The sequence below is a fragment of the Oryctolagus cuniculus genome, chromosome 14 (genome assembly GCF_964237555.1).
Source record: "Oryctolagus cuniculus chromosome 14, mOryCun1.1, whole genome shotgun sequence".
Taxonomy (NCBI): domain Eukaryota; kingdom Metazoa; phylum Chordata; class Mammalia; order Lagomorpha; family Leporidae; genus Oryctolagus; species Oryctolagus cuniculus.
The window spans coordinates 53,517,208-53,533,840 of NC_091445.1; positions in this window are offsets into that span (position 1 = coordinate 53,517,208).

The window sequence follows — 16,633 nt, forward strand, 5'->3', positions numbered from 1 at the left end:
AATGCATGAAGTTTATATTCCTTAAATAAAAGGTTTTTTGGGGGAAAATAAAAATAGAGAAAATATAAAGAGAATGAAATGTCATAGATAATGCTGTAGATTTGAGGAGGACTTATTTAAAAATATTCATTTGAAAGGAAGGAAGGCAGAGAGAGACAGAGATCTCTCATCTGCTGATTTACTTCTTAAGTGTCCTCAATGATGGTTTGAGACCAGCCCAAAGTCAGGAACTTGTAACTCAGTTTGAGTCTCCCATGTGAGTAGCAGGGAACCAAGTACTGGGGCCATGCTAGGGTGCACACTAGCAGGAAACTGAAATTGGAATCAGGACCAGGACTCAAGCCCAGGCAGTCTGATAATGATTACAGGTATTCAGAGCAGTGTTTCAAAACACTCACCCTAAGAAAGACTATTTAATGCTCATATACTTTATCTCTGGCAATTTCTTGTGTGCTAGACTAACAATAGCAAGGAGTACATGATACTTATTTTAAAGAACTTACTGACAAATAAGGGGATCAAGCAATATCCTAATGAATACAGTGATGATTTACAGCATATAGTGAAGCATAAATTATTAGGGAAATATAGAGGAACACCAGAAGTAGACTCTGACATTTCTTTACATGTGTGTAAATCACATTTCAGTTGACAACTTTCAAGTATTTTCTGAATCAATAGCCTCTAAGTAACGTTCTGCACTTCCAATTGCTTCAATTTTCCCTGTGGAAACAATCATACAAAATCTGAGATGCAAGTACAAACCTATAGAGGTTGAGATTCCTATGATATCCAACAAGTCCTTGAAAAGGTGTTGTTTACATTTTTATATTCATTTGTATTTTATTTGAAAGTGAGGGAGAGGGAGGGATGGAGGGAGAGAGAGAGCAAGAACGAGAGAGCTTCCATCTACAGGTTCATTTACCAAAGGCTAGCAACTGCCAGGTAGGGGCTCTAACAACAATCAAGTGAAAAGACGTTCATCTTCACTCATATAAAATAAAGCTTAAAATAGTCACAAAATCACTAAAACTAAGGAAGTACATTTCTCTCTCTCTCTCTCTCTCTCTCTCTCTTTTTTTTTTTTTTTTTTTTTTTTTTTCTGTGGTTCACCCTCCAGTGGCCGCCGCAGCCAGAGCGCTGCGGCCCGCGTACCACGCTGATCCGAAGCCAGGAGCCAGGTGGTTCTCCTGGTCTCCCATGGGGTGCAGGGCCCAAGTACTTGGGCCATCCTCCACTGCACTCCCTGGCCACAGCAGAGAGCTGGCCTGGAAGAGGGCAACCGGGACAGAATCCGGCGCCCCGACTGGGACTAGAACCCGGTGTGCCGGTGCCACAAGGCGGAGGATTAGCCTACTGAGCCACAAAGCCGGCCGGAAGTACATATCTCTATAAATTTGTTGGGCAAATATTTAAAACAAAGTTTGACAAAACACTATATTCACACAAAACTCATACATATGAAAATTTCATTTTTAAAAAGTTTATCTTCCACAAATAAGGGAGAACACGTGGCAATAGTCTTTCTGTGTTTTGCTTATTTCACCTTTTCAATGAAGACAGAATTATATGGAAAAACATCTGGTGAGGAAAAAATACAAAGCTTAAATTCACTCCCCCTTATTGACTGCTTTCAAACTTTGAAGAATTTCGTTCGAAAAGAATCCTTGCTAGAAACCAGAGGTGGTATTTTAAGCGCAGAGTTTAGCAGAAAATGAATTTGCAAGTTAGGTGACTGGTAATCACAAAATTTTGTTCTTTAGTGGGATTCTGTAGTAAATTGTGACCATGTTAGTGTTGAAGTTCTCGTGTTCCTCTACCAATGTAACAGTCTCATTTACACCTTCCAAAACACTTTGTCTATCTTCTAAAAATATCTGAAAAAGTTCTCTGCTTCCAAAACCAAAGCAGAAATTACTGGCTGGTTGAAAGAAGAAACAGAGACTGAATTAAATTGCTTTTATAAGGGGCAACAAAAAGTAATTACATAGTAAGGGGTTAAGATCTGGAACAAATTTGATAGAATATAATACGTCCATGTTGCCCTCTAAAACCTACAATTTCGAAGGATTAAGATAAAAGTAAGCCACTCATTATCTATAATTGGTCACTTTTTAGGAAATAAATGAGTGCTTTTTAAGTTATTACTTGGGTAAAGCTGTTATTTTTACCCCCATGTTAAAAAATCAATGCCACAGATTCTCAGTAAAAACAGGTTAACCCTGTCTTCTCTATATATAATTTTCCATGATGATACTTGGAGTATAATTTCAACTTATTGTACCTTTTTTCCTGGAGTTGAGTATACATATACATAAACAATAAATTTTTATTTACTTCCCTAATTAGTCAAATTGCCAGTTGAACTTCATAACTAAATATTCTAATTCATCAGCCAGCATCTTATATGTTGAAAGAATTTTAGTGGGAAGAGATCAAAACTGTTTTTTTTTTTAAGTTATCTCAGCTCTTATTCATAAATTTCAGTCAAATCATGTTCCAATTCCAATGGTCCTTGTACCGTTCTTTAAAAAAAAAAGATTTATTATTAACCTATTTGAAGGTAAGAATGAGAGAGAGAGAGAGAGAGAATCTATCTTTCATCTGCTGGTTCACACCCCAAAAGACCTGTTGGAAGCCAGGAACCAGGAGCCAAGAGCACTTGGGCCACTTGGGCCATCTTTGGCTACTTTCCCAGGCACCTTAGCAGGGAGCTGGATTGGAAATGGAGCAGCTGGGACTTGGAGCAGCACCCAATTAAGGACTTGGAGCTTATCCTGCTAGGGCACAGCACAGGCCCCATGGACCGTCTACCTTACTAATCGTCTCTTCGATGGTATGTATATCATGGTAGAGAGAACTTGCTCAAATAATTTTGCCTCTGTTGAAATTGATCACAGTTGTGTCTCTGTGATTCCACAGTGAGGGATCTCATTATGTGGCTATCATTACCAGGTCCTTTTAGATACGATGTTATATGCCAACTGCAGAAATCAGGAGTCTAGCCTTTCTTCTTTAAATATGAGGTGTCTGCATTTTGTGATATCCGTGGAAGATCATATACATTGACCATCCACTAACACTTTTAGAATGCATGTTTCTGTCATGCAGCATAATGATCCCCTGCACACCAGGCAGGAGCTGTGGAAGATCAGAGTACCAGTTCATCATTGCCAATATTCATCCTAAACTTGAGTTTTTCAATTTATACAACTTTCTATTAGAGTTCTGCTTTATATGTTCCTGCATTTTCCCACACCTATCTGAGTTCCTTAGAGAACTTCTAAAGTCTCTTCACCTTGCTCTTGTATTTTCTCTTGTGCTTAACCTAGTGGAAATACCTTCTACAGTATATTCACCTTTTCTCCCAACCTATGTCCTTTTTGTACAAATCAAAAATCATTCACACAAGTTTACTGGTGAAGACACTTCATGGGAAATTGAAACTCAACTAGTGAGAGTTATTTTTACCATTAAAAAATCATTACTCCATCTATATTCCCTATGTAAACTTTACATTTTCATTTGAAAATCCCCTCAAGATTATTAGGCTCTAGACTGGGGCCTTTGGTACAATATTAACTTCCTACCTGGGAGGGATGCATTCCATATCAGAGTGCCTGGTTGAGACTTGGCTACACTTCTATTTCAGCTTCCAGCTAATGTACACCCTGGGAGGCAGCAGATGATGGTTCAAGTATGTGAGTCCCTGACAGCCACAGAGGAATCCTAAATTGAGGTCCTGGCTCTGACTATGTCTTGGCCCAACCCTTGCTGTTGTGGGCATTTGGGGAGTGAACAAACAGAAGGAAAATCTCTCTTTCTCTCTCCCTTTCAAATACAATGAAAATAAATAAATGAAAATTAAGAATGAAGAAAATTAAGAAATTATCAGGTTGTAGTATTTCACTCTTCTTATTACAGCAGTTTGCAACACTGAAAGGATAAGGGCTCAAAATGGAGTTTGAGGAGCTGGTGTTGTGGCATAGAGGGATAAGCCAATGCCTGCAACACAAGCATCTCATATGTGTCACAGTTCACATCCCTGCTGCTCAACTTTCAATCCAGCTCCCTGCTAATGCTCCTGGGAGGGCAGACTTGGATAGCCCAAGTACTTGGATCCCTGCTATCCATTTTGGAGATCTGGATGAAGCTCCTGGCTTCTGGCTTTGGCCTGGCCCAGTCACAGCCATGGTGGCTATGTGGAGGGTGAATGAGCAGATGGAATACTCTCTCTCTCTCTCTCACTCACTCTCACTCTCTCAGTATGTATGTGTGTCTGTCTCTCTGTAATACTACCATTCAAATAAAATAAATAAATCTTTAAGAAATGGAGATGGAGACACATGAAATAGAAGAAAAATACAAATTTCATTATAATAAATTCTGCATTTAGAGAATAATAGTTATAAGCCAGCTACTTCTCTAAAATTCAATTTGCTTCTCCTGTGTAGTGTATCTTAACCAATCCAGTTTAAAGAATATCAGATAATATTTAAACAAGTCTAATAACTCACTCGTAGATAATGACAGTTATGATTAGGCAATACATTTATACAATTTCCTGAAGACTAACAAAACTCAAATTAATAAATGTTAAATTAAAGTATTTTTGTCTATATGATTTTGCAGGTAACACAATCTTTATACTGCAGAATTGCTAGAATTCTTCTATAAGAGTAGATATAAATATTTTCTTAATTCAGTCATTATTATTTTCTTTCATTATTCTGAGTTGCAACAGGTATTGATCCTTTGAAACTCTTATGCTCAAATGCAATATTTACTAACTCAGTTATTTCTTTGTATTAGTACTTTTGATATCAATCATCTAGCATAAGTTCATACTCTAAAATGCATTTAATTCCCAAATTTCTAGAGCAAAGATGTTCTTTCCTTTTTAGTCCATATGCAATTCTGTGCTTTACATGCAGAGCAAAAGGAGATATGGTAACTTCAATTCGATCTGAAAACTATTAATCACAACCACTGGTTACTCAGAAGTTGTGTCCATCTTATCCACACACAATTGAATAAAGAAACCCATGTTGGACTAACTATCATGTCCTGAATCTTTGTCATTTTCCATCTCTCTACACTTCACCTGTTCAGAGATCAGAGTTTTCCTTATTTTTAATATTTTGAGCATAACTGGACCTTATCAAGGATGGCTATGGGCTGCTATTTTTGTCACTGTCATCACTGCAATAGAACCATGTTTTACATTCTCCCTGGCTCCAGAATCTTCAGCTAGATTGTTGGGATTGTTCACCCCCATTCTAACCTTGAGTACCCAATACAGATTGCAAAATCCTAAAATTTGATATGTTGTCAGTCCCATATTGGTTTGTCTAACAAAATATGATTGCATTCTATGACAATGAAATTAATTAAAGAATTTTAACCTTAAATTGATCACATATTGCATAAAAGATGAGAAAATATTTTTTAAAATGATTTATTTACTTATTGAAAATCAGAGTTACAGAGAGCGAGGAATAGACACAGAGAGAAATCTCCCACGCACTGGTTAACTCCTCCAGATGGCCACAATGGCCAAGGCCTGACAAGGCTGAAGCCAGGAGCCAGGAGCTTCTTCCAGGCTTCCCAAAAGGTTAGTAGGAGACAAACCACTTGGACCATCTTCTGCTGCTTTTTTCAGGCCATTAGCAGGGACCTGGATCAGAAGTGGAGCAGTGGGGACACTAAGTGGTACTCATATGGGATGCCAGCATTGCAGGTGGTAGCTGTACCTGCTATGCCACAATGCAGATGCAAAGAAAATCCTTTAAGTTGACATACTTATTTTTCCTTTTCAATTTTTTAAATGTTGCATACACAGTATTGAAGTAAAATTTTCCTGTGAATCTTCATTTAAACAAACAAAAAAAAAACTATTACCATTTTCAGGACAACATACAATAGCTATCATTTTTAAGAAAATGTGATGTTTATATTTTGGGATCCTCTTTTCTCAATTTTTGTGATTCTAATACTTTCTCCTTCATATAGATACGTTAAATTCATTCCAAACAAAAGAAATATAGTAATTTTAAATCAATAAGTACTCTTTTTTTTTTTTTTGACAGGCAGAGTTAGACAGTGAGAGAGAGAGACAGAGAGAAAGGTCTTCCTTTTTCCATTGGTTCACCCCCCAAGCGGCTGCCACAGCGGCAGGCCCGCTCTGCTGATCCGAAGCCAGGAGCCAGGAGCCCAAGCACCTGGGCCATCCTCCACTGCTCTCCTGGGCCACAGCAGAGAGCTGGACTGGAAGAGGAGCAACCAGGACAGGACCGGTGCCTGGACCAGGACTAGAACCCTTGGTGCTGGCGCCGCAGGCAGATGATTAGCCTAGTGAGCCGCGGCGCCGGCCTTAAATCAGTAAGTATTAAAGCTAACTTATAGACATGTATTAATATATCTATTTGTAAAATTAAATTTTGACACTGTTACATCTAAAACTATATAAGGCAATCTCTGAAATACTCATTTAAATTAATACTGTCCTAACCAATTTAAACTCAAATCACTTTTTTATATCACTAATTAGTGTTAATACATTTATTAGATTATCTGTAACAATACAAAGCATTATGAAGCCAGTGCAATCCAGTGACAATTCAATATTATCACCATGACCTGAAATCATTCACTCAATATAGATTACAGTAGAACAGCAGCTTTAAGACATGATTTTCAGCCGGCGCTGCAGCTCAATAGGCTAATCCTGCACCTAGTGGCACCGGCACACCGGGTTCTAGTCCCAGTTGGGGCGCTGGATTCTGTCCCGGTTGCCCCTCTTCCAGGCCAGCTCTCTGCTGTGGCCAGGGAGTGCAGTGGAGGATGGCCCAAGTGCTTGGGCCCTGCACCCCATGGGAGACCAGGAGAAGCAGTTGGCTCCTACCTTCGAATCAGCGCGGTGCGCTGGTCACAGCACGCTGGCCGCAGCAGCCATTGGAGGGTGAACCAATGGCAAAGGAAGACCTTTCTCTCTGTCTCTCTCTCTCACTGTCCACTCTGCCTGTTAAAAAAAAAAAAAGATATAATTTTCACATTCAAGTGTGCATTTAATTGAATTCAAATATTGTAGCAGTGGGAATTTTAAAGATTTGAAGAAAAAGACCCATGAGAGCCTTTAAGGTGTGGAAAGCCAAGACACTGAGGCAAAACATGTTCTACATGAAGGATCTCTGTGAGCGAGACCCCAGTGGAAAGAAGTGGCCATCAAAGAAGGAGGTACTTTTCTCTGAAGGGAGGAAAGATCCTCCAATTTGCTTATGGCCTTGTCTAAACACAGTCAGAGTTTTTGGATTCAGAAGGCTTCCATAGCCTAAGCAGCTCATGTCAAGAGCCTCGAGTGATCACTGACATCATACCTAAGAGTGTTACTTGTTAAATTAACAACAGGAGTCACTGTACACTACCTCTCCATGCAGGACCTCTGTCCTCAATGAGTTGTGTTGTGAGAGTTAACTGTAAAACTTGGTCTCTGTGTGTGTGTGTGTGTGTGCAAATTGTTAAAGTCTTTACTTAGTACAGAGTTGGCCTTCTGTGCATAAAGTTATTGAAAATGAATCTCAATGGAGAATAGGACTGGGAATGGCAGAGGGAGGAGGAGGAGGGATGGGAGTATGGGTGGGAGAGTGGGTTTGGTGGAAAGAATCACTATATTCCTAAAGTTGTACTTATGAAATTTTTATTTTTTAAATAAAAGCTTTCATTGGGGGAAAAAAGATTTGAGAAAAAAGTACTGAAAGTTTACCTGACAGTTTGAACTTACATGAAGATTGATTTATATATGAAGCGTATTTTAAAATTTATCGATATGTATCTATCAAACTAAATTTCATATAATTTCTTACTGCAGTATTAACACAAATCTTTAAAACCAATTTTCACTATGTGAGCTATCACATTTAATAATTCAAAATAGGTTATAATAGTTTATAAATTTTATAAATTATTTTTCTCTGTTATGTTGCTGTTTAGTGGTTATTTTGAAATGATAGAAGTTCTGCAGCAAATGATTCTTGTATAAAATGGAATGCTGAACCATTTTAGGAAATAAAAGAATTTCTACAAATGCACGATAAAATTTTTATTGTTATGGAACAGTATGCCCATATTAACATCTGTTCCTGTTTGGGGAGATTTTCCTCTTGGCAAAGGATGACCATGGCCATAATTATTATGCTTTCATGGGTCTTTTTCTTCAAATCTTTTAAATTCACACTGCTACAATATTTGAATTCAATTAAATGCACACTTGAATGTGAAAATCATACCTTAAAGCTGCTGTTCTACTGTAATCTATATTAAGTGAATGATTTCAGGTCATGGTGATAATATTGAATTGTCACTGGATTGCACTGGCTTCATAATGCTTTGTATTGTTACAGATAATCCAATTGCTCTCAATCAATCCCAGGATGTGTGGAGAACCAGTAAAATAGCTCATCACTCTGCACCTGTTCAGGCAGTACTGCCCAAATGTGAACTGCAGAGTGAAAGCAAAATAATGCAGACAAGAAGCTGTAATGCTGCAAAAAAGAATTCTGTTTTGTGTCTCTAGTTGTCAAAATATATGAATAGTCTGCATAATGTGACCAAAAAAGAAAAAATCATTAGAACTATAATGACAGTATTTAAATCTTTATAACCAAGTAATGCTGTTAAAATTTTCAAAAGTGAACTTTAACTGTAATTAATTGTTAACCTATGTCAAATGCTATGTATATCATATTTTCTATGTATTCAAATTCATCATGTAACAAACACCCTCATGCTTCTTCTAGGGAATCTGAATGCTTTTAGTAAAAACTTTCTTGCAAGTCCTTTCACTTTGGATACCTAATCAGTCACAGTCTCATCCTTAGTGTAGAGGCCTACTGGAATCAAGGAGAATGCTGCGCTAAAGTCCTAGAGTCCAAAGGGAGCCAATTTATCTATCTTACTGTCATGGGAGATGGGACTTAAAGGACTGAGTGAATCTGAAGTCTGAGAAAATGATGTTCTACTTCCGCAAAGTTCAGAAACATCCACAGTTCAATGAATTCTCAAAAGATAACACTGAACAAAAAAAAAGGAAAAGAAAAAGAAAAAAAAAGAAAAATAAAGGAAGAAAAAAGAAAGAAAAAGTCTTCATGACTAAAGGATTCTCCTTTTCCCAAACATCTATTCTCATTCAGAGCATAGGGAAAGCCTTGATTCATTTACTTAAAATGCTTTGTTAGTCAGAAAAATGTAAATATTCATGAGAAATCTAATAGAGCCTCTCTTCCCTGAGAAGGGATTTGGCTCCTACAAGCCACAGTATTTGGTGACTCTTACCATGCATTATGATTTTTACAAACTGGGTCAGTAAAAAATAAAATAATAAAATAACTCATTAATTTCTTCACAGTTTGTCCAAGAAACATACATCTTTCATGCAATTCAAGCAGAAAATTGATATCACCAATAGAAGAAGCCAACCAGTGTCCCAGAAATCTGAAAATAATTTCTAGCAAGATTTAGTTTCAACAAAAATAACTAAGCACGAGTCATTACAGAATCCCCACTCTACAACCTTGAAACCTCGCCATATTAGATTGTGAGCAAGTGCGTCTCTCAGAGATGAAGTGATTTGTATTTATGACAACTCCTATCTTGCCAACGGAAGCAACACTGGTGTTGCTGATGGGGATCTAGGTAGCACCAGAAATACTGTTTCATTGAGTCACCATTGAACTTTCTTTCAGTGGATGGAACATGGCTACTCAGTAATGAGAGCTTTATAGCTATTGTCCAACACTGCATTCAATAATAAAGCACTGTGTGGTGCACAAAGTTGATTTCATTCTAGTGCTTCTTGTTTTATTGTTTTTGTTGCCATTATTATTTCTTTTGAAGATTTATTTATTTACTTGAAAGTCAGAGTTACACAGAGAGGAGAGGCAGAGAGAAAGAGAGAGAGAGAAAGAGAGAGGTCATCCATTTGCTGGTTCGCTCCGGGTTGGCAGCAACGGCCGGAACAGTGCCAATCTGAATCCAGGAGCCAGGAGCTTCTTCCAGGTCTCCCAGGCAAGTTCAGGGGCCCAAGGACTTGGGCCATCTTCTACCACTTTCCCCCAGGCTGCAGCAGAGAGATGGATTGGAAGTGGAGCAGCCAGATCTCCAACTGGTGCCCATATGGGATGCCCGCGCCTCAGCCCAGGGCGTTAACCTTCTGTGCCACAGCGCTGGCCCCTGTTGCCATTATCATTAGTAAATTAACTAGAGATCACTGGATGACATTTACAATTGAAAGTACATGTAGCAACAAACATAATGAGATAACTGTAAATATAGATTTAAATATGGATGAATATTTGACAAATCAATTATTTCCACAGAGTATATTGCTACTGAGTGGAGTTTATTGGACCAATATCCATAAAGATATTTCTGGAGAACTCTTTATGTTGCTAATCCTAGTATTCACTTGAATCTTGTTTACATAGTTCTGATGAGTTGAAAGCAGTTTTCATATAAATCTGAAGATAACATTAATGATTTTTCAATAAAATCATAATTCTGCACTAAATCATTATATAAAAAAAGAAGGCCCTAGTCTGAAATATAGTGCTTCTACAGTATCTTGATACATAGTTGGAAACAAAAGGATCTAAATGCAATGCAGTAATCTGAAATTTAAGAAGCATTTTCATTTCACAAGAGAGAAGGAGAGAGAGAGAAAGAGCTTCCATCCCTTGTTCATTCCCCAAATGGCCAAAACCAGTCACACCTTTGCCAAGCCCAACTCACGAGCTTCACCTGGGTATCTCAAGTGGGTTCAAGGGCCCAAGCACTTGGGCCATCTTCTCCTGCTTTCCCAGGCATGTTAGAAGGGAGCTGAATAGGAAATGGAGCAGCTAGGAATTGAACTAGAGTCCACAGGAGATGCCAGCATAACAGGTGGTAGTTGAACCTGCTATGTGATGACACCATACCCATGACACTGTATTTTTATTTTCAAACATACATAAAGTAGACAGTTTAGAAATTACATTGTCATTTATGTAAAAATAAATTATTAATCACAATTATTAATTCACATCACTATCCTTTAAAGCAAGAGTTAGAACAGTGATTTTACAATTGCTCTATCATTTCTACAGTAATTTCTATCATTGCACAGTGATAGGAAATTGTTATAACTATTGAGATATATAAATAGTCAATAATGAAATACATGGCTTATGGTGTGTAAAACCACAAACACATTTAAAAGCCCTATTCCATTTTTATATGCGTTAATGACAATGCATATTTATTCAACATCATCTTCATTTGCAGGTGGGTAGTTGAAGACACTGTCCTTCCACCTGGTGCTTTATTTCTTCAGTGTTCACTTTGTTGTCTACTGCTTTTGAAAAACACATTTCTACACTGGGGTACTCCCAGTTGTGTACTGTTATGCTCTCTTTTTGCCTCTACATTGTAATTTTTGAAAGATTTTATGGTCTTTCTGTTAACCCACAGACTGTCTCTCAAGGTTCTTTATTGTTATATAAATTCAGAAAATCCTGAGATATTGTTAAGATCAAAACTGTCTTCAAAATGTTTTATCTACTTAATTTTGAAGCACTGTTTTGCCTTAATTTTGAAGCAAACTGTGTCTTAAAGACAGTTTGCTTTATCCAATAGATTTCAACTTCAGAGGAATTTTGAGGGCAGATATTTGTAACACTTTGCTATTTTTTTATTATTTATTTATTTATTGACAGGCAGAGTGGACAGTGAGAGAGAGAGACAGAGAGAAAGGTCTTCCTTTGCCATTGGTTCACCCTCCAATGGCCGCCATGGCTGGCGCGCTGCGGCCTGCCCACCGCGCTGATCCAATGGCAGGAGCCAGGTACTTATCCTGGTCTCCCATGGGGTGCAGAGCCCAAGTACTTGGGCCATCCTCCACTGCACTCCCTGGCCACAGCAGAGAGCTGGCCTGGAAGAGGGGCAACCGGGACAGAATCCAGCGCCCCGACCGGGACTAGAACCCAGTGTGCCAGCGCCGCAAGGCGGAGGATTACCCTACTGTGCCGTGGCACCGGCCGAACACTTTGCTATTTTTACTGATTTGTTTGGACCTTGTTCGATGACTATTTTAAAGGATTTTTTTCTTAAGTCAACTTAAGGTTATAAGTTTCTTGAATAAATATCATAGGACTATTTACTTGTGTTTTTATGCAACTAAAAGGGGAGCCCAAAGTAAATCAGTGTTGAGTCCACATGTCTAAAATTTTTACAGAGCAGGGGCCATCGCCGTGGCTCACTTGGTGAATCGTCGACCTGCTGCGCCAGCATCCCATATGGGCACTGGGTTCTATTCCCAGTTGCTCATCTTCCAGTGCAGCTCTTTGCTGTGGCTTGGGAGTGCAGTGGAGGATGGCCCAAGTGCTTGGGGCCCTGCACCCACATGGGAGACCAGGATGAGGCACCTGGCTCCTGGCTTGGGATTGGCACAGTGCCAGCTGTAGCAGCCATTTGCGGGGTGAACCAATGTCTCACTGTCTATAACTCTACCTGTCAAAATAAAAAAAATAAAATAAAAATTTTACAGAGCAGGTGTTCTGTCTCAGTGGGTTATGGTGGTTACTTAGGATTCCCATAGCATAGTGCCTGTTTGAGTCTTGGCTACACTGCTAAGGACCCAGCTTCCTGATAATGTATCGCAGTAGGCAGCAGCTGATAACTTGAGTGCTTGGGCTACTGCTGCATATCTGTGAGACCTGGATGGAGTTCCAAGTTCCTGTCTTCAGTCTTTCCCAGTTCCAGCTGTTGTGGATATTTGGAAAGTGAAACAGCAGATGGAAGATTCATTCTCTCTCTCTCTCTCTCTCTCTCCAGTTGATGAAAATAAATTAAAATAAATAATTTTGAAAAACAAAATCTTTATCTTGTGTTCTTAAGGTCTCAGTTTATGTCAGAATTTTTGTAGGAAGAGGAGCAAGGGGAACTGCATGTATTTGAAAATGAATTGGAAATGAAACACTGACCTCTGTCACAGATTATCTACACATGAAAAGAACTGAGCTGTGTCTTATAGTTTTAAGAGAATGTATGACACAGAGTACAAGCAAGCTCTTACAGGTAAACATGATGTTTTCTACACTTGTGCCATTGAGCACCAAATGGTCTTGCAGAAAAGTAAGGTGAATCACTAAAGAAATAAACAAACAAACAAAACAAAATGATAATTGTCAAATTTATTGCTGCACAATATCAGGGAATGGGTTTAGGTTTAGAAAACAACAAAAATGTAAGGAAATTGGGCAAGGTCAGAAAATCAGGTAGCTGAGTAGATTTTTCATTAACATATGCAAGAAAACCCTTGAAACTCCAAAAATAATGGATGGATGCTTGGTTATTGAAATGGATACTATAATAAGCTACCTTGTAGCAATTCAGGCCCATGAATATATAAAGAAAACTACAAATAAATGCATGTATTCTATGCATTTGCATTATTTTAAAACTGCATTTTCTACCTAACCTACTATTTGAAAATGTATAAACAAGTGGGCATTGAAATCAAGCTGAATTCACCATTGAATTTTATCACCTGGTAGCACACTTGAATAGACTATGTATTCTTTGTCTTTAACATTTATTTATGAACCGCAGAAAACAGCAATATATATTTGTATCAGTGAGGTTGCTTTTATTTGCATTAGACATGACAAACTCAAATTGATTTTTCAACATAAAATTGATAGTGTAATTTCAAACATCTGAAAGGAAGCTAAATCCACTGACATTTTGATCCAAAATTTCACAGGCAGTCAGAACTCTTCTTCCTTTACAATTCCTTATTGTTCTCATTGTGGACGTCAGTCTGAACTGGTGTTCTTTAACAGGAATGGGTTGTTGTGAATTTTACCCATAAAAATACCATAGCATTCTGCTAAAAGGGCAATTCCTACTTTACCTGAAAATGATCTAAATTTAATGTTCCTGGCCTAATTGATCTATATTACATATGGATTCAAGAATAAAGTGCAGGGGCCGGAGCCATGGCTCACTTGGTTAACCCTCTGCCTGAGGCGCTGGCATCCCATATGGGCACCGAGTTCTAGTCCTGGCTGCTCCTCTTTCAGTCCAGCTCTCTGCTGGGCCTGGGAAGGCAGTGGAGGATGGCCCAAGTGCTTGGGGCCCTGCACCAGCATGGGAGACCAGGAGGAAGCACATGACTCCTGGCTTCGGATCGGCTACGCTCTGGCCGTAGCGGCCGTTTGGGGGGCTGAACCAACGGAGGTAAGACCTCTCTCTCTCTCTCTCTCTTTCTCCCTCAGTGTAACTCTGTCAATTAAATAAAAATAATAAAGAAGTGTTATGAGGAAAATAAACAGTTATGATAGCTTAGCCTTAGAAAAAGGCTTAACGCCATTAAGTAAGAATAGAGGATCATCTAGGAAAAAGCATTCAGATTCTTTTGGGGGTATGTAATTGCACCAAGAAGTCAGTGGAGTTCATTGTTGCTGTAAGGGAAATTATCCATTTTTTACTATGTTATTTCATTAGGTTGCTGTGCAAATTAAATGAGATGATGCACATGGAACAATTTACATGATGCATGGTCTCTATTAAACATTTATTGTATCAGAAATGTTGATAATGATATTTTTTAAGATTTATTTATTTATTTGAAAGGCAGAGTTGCAGAGAGAAATAGAGAGAGAGAGAGAATCTTCCATCTGCTGGTTCACTCCCCAGATGGCCATAACAGCTTGAACTGTGCCAATACAAAGCCAGAAGCCAGGAGCTTCCTCCATGTCTCCCATGCAGGTGCAGAGGCCCAAGGACTTGGGCCATCCTCCACTGCCTTCTCAGGCCATAGCAGAGAGCTGGATCGGAAGTGGAGCAGCCAGGACTTGAACTGGCTCCCATATGAGATGCTGGCATTACAGGCAGCGGCCTTACCCTCTACACCACAGTGCCGGCCCCAACAATGATATTCTTTATATGTGAATTTAGAATAGAGAGGTGTATTTTAAGCCACTGAGTCCACCTCAAAGCACCTCAGTGAATATCATTTTAGTATTTTTTAAAGATTTACTTTACTTATGTGATAGGTGGGCAGGGAGAGAGACAGGAGAGAGAGAGAGAGAGAGAGAGAGAGAGAGAGACCTTCCATCTGCTGGTTTACTGCCCAAATGGCCACAGTGGCAGGTGTTGGGTCAGAAAAAAACCAGAAGCCAGGAGCTCCATCTGCTTGCCCACAAAGATTCAGGGATCCAAATAGTTGGAGCATTTGGCACTGTTTTCCCAAGAGCATTAGCAGGGAGCTAGATCGGATGTGGAGCAGAAGCTGGGTCTGAAATTGGTTCCCATAAGGGATACTTGCATAGCAGGTGGTGACTTAACCCACCCTTCCACAACTCTGTAGGTATCTTATTTTGGCCCCTTACCTAGTTTAACGTTAAAGATGTGCAAACAAGTTTGTGTGTGTTGGGGGAGTCTTTACATACTGAAAATACATGTTGTAAAAAGCACAGCCAGCCAAAAAAAAAAAAAGAGAGAGAGAGAGAGAGAGAGAGAGAGAGAGAAGTTTGAAATAGGAACCAGGCCGGCACCACGGCTCACTAGGCTAATCCTCCACCTAGTGGCGCCGGCACACCGGGTTCTAGTCCCGATTGGGGCGCCGGATTCCGTCCCGGTTGCCCCTCTTCCAGGCCAGCTCTCTGCTGTGGCCAGGGAGTGCAGTGGAGGATGGCCCAAGTACTTGGGCCCTGCACCCCATGGGAGACCAGGAGAAGCACCTGGCTCCTGGCTTCGGATTAGCACAATGCGCCGGCCACAGCACGCAGGCCGCGGCGGCCATTGGAGGGTGAACCAACGGCAAAGGAAGACCTTTCTCTCTGTCTCTCTCTCTCACTGTCCACTCTCCCTGTCAAAAAAAAAAAAAAAAAAAAAAAAAGGAACCAAATTGATATAATTATTCCCAAATGTCTTCTTGAATCTTCAAAACTTTCATGTAAAGAGATATTATGAAAAAACCATGCATGAATACCCAAAAGCTTCGCACAAAAATAAAATTTACTTTTAGTTCCATTTTCCCATAAACATTTCAAGTGCTCTCACATGTCTTCTGCCTTTTCCCTAAATGAAGACTTTAGGCTCAGTAGAAGCACTATTTACAATAAAGTTAGTAATGATATTATTTTTCTTTCACTAGAAATTGCTCTTGACCCCTCCTTCCAGGCAAGCAGCATAAATTTTGACCAAGACTCACAGCTGCGTCTGGCACTTGGTGTTAGAGGGACTGACAATGTGCCTGAATTAGGCTACATGAGGTGAATTTGTGATCCAGCCTAAAGTATCTGGAATATGTATTGTAAAATAGTGTTATTAATTGGACATTTGAGACATTAATATCAATCTCTTCTGGGATGCTTACTTTATCAAGTTCTAGGACACTGGACAAAAAACTCAAAACTAAAATGTTGAGCCTAAAGTTATATGATTATATAATTTTTCTCCATCCTAGTTTTTAGAAATCTTCCTTGTCATATACCATTTCGTCTCTGTGCCCTGACCCTTGACCTGAGGGAACTTTTCTTGCAGCTACTTTCGAGCGAAGCCCTTCCTATTTATATGGACCAGTTCTTTGGCACAG